Here is a 1,337-nt window from a genome sequence, read left to right as displayed (position 1 = left end):
GCCCAGCAGCCATTCAGAGACCCTGCCCAGGGAAAAAGCACAATGCATCAAGATGCATCGACAATCGCCCTACAATCCCACCGCAGCCCTCCAAACCACAACCGGATCAACCTGCGCAGAGACCCCCACCCCCAGAAGCCAGGGCACCCCGCGACCCTCCAAAGCGCAAAGGACCTCAGAGCGCATGTCCCGGGGGAAGCTGTACCCTGCCCCAAGGAAGAACAGCAGAAAGCCGTGCCGGGAAGCTCCCTGCCCGCCAGGGAGCGATAACGCGGGAGGCCGATCTCATCCCTGGACGGGGGCACAGCACCCCCAAGGAGGAGCACCAGAACCTACCCCGACAACACCGGCCATGTGCCCCAGAGACTCCCGAATGCCTCCACTGTGAGAGAGCTGGCAGGGGGAAGCAGCGGGAGCCCCACCCCTGTCGAAGAGGGCCCATGCGAGGAGAGGAGACAACGGGCCCCCAGGCCCAGAAACACACCACCCACCCAGAAATGAGCAAAAGCCACAAGCCCGAGTCCCCAGATCACTAGGTCAAGAGCGGGCCCCCACGCCAGGGTAGCCCTGACCCCCCCAGCCCACCCCAGATCAGGCAAGTCTGCCACCAACCCCACAGCACCCCCGACGCCCGGGGCTCCAGGGGCAGGACACGAGGCCAATGAGAATCTCCCCCACTCCTTCAACCCCTCTGCCTGCCTCTGTAAATGTATTATTTTGTGTTGGATGCATGTCATGGATTGTGAAGTGTTGTATGGTGGAGTAAAGATAAGGTGTGTGGTAACTAAGGTGCAGTTAAAATTGGAGGGTAGTAGACACAGGCACCCCACAACTGTCAGGTAGTGGAGACTCCCATCGTGCCTCTCCCACCCCCCAAGCCCTCTGTGTCTAATGTGTAATTAAAATTGAGGGGCGGCCAGTGGGGGAGGAAGAAGGGCGAGACCGCAATAAAGCAGCCCCACCCACCAAACGCCCTGCATCCTGCCCGCCCCCCAGAGTCCTAAGGGTGTATGTTGTGAGACATGACCAAAGGGGGAAAGGTGAAGGAGGTCATAGGGAGGCTAGAATGGTCCTCCTCACTGGGACCAGATTCCTGACTGGCCCCATCATTCATTCAGTCCCGTCCTCCACCCCCCTAAGCAGGAGGACGCCAGGTCCCTCCAGCCCAGGGCTTATAGCAAGAGCCCCTCTAGCACCGGCAGCACCCCAGAGTCAGCGACAACCCCGCCCAGCCCCACAAGGCTCCAAAGCCCCGAGCCCCAGACCCCCACACACCCCCGAGGCAGGTCAGTGCAGCCCCAACCCAAAGTCCAACAATCCCCCGTCCTCGCCGGGGC

This window comes from Micropterus dolomieu, linkage group LG13 (genome assembly GCF_021292245.1).
Source record: "Micropterus dolomieu isolate WLL.071019.BEF.003 ecotype Adirondacks linkage group LG13, ASM2129224v1, whole genome shotgun sequence".
NCBI lineage: Eukaryota > Metazoa > Chordata > Actinopteri > Centrarchiformes > Centrarchidae > Micropterus > Micropterus dolomieu.
The sequence above is the reverse complement of the archived record's forward strand: the minus strand, read 5'-3'. Positions refer to the sequence as shown.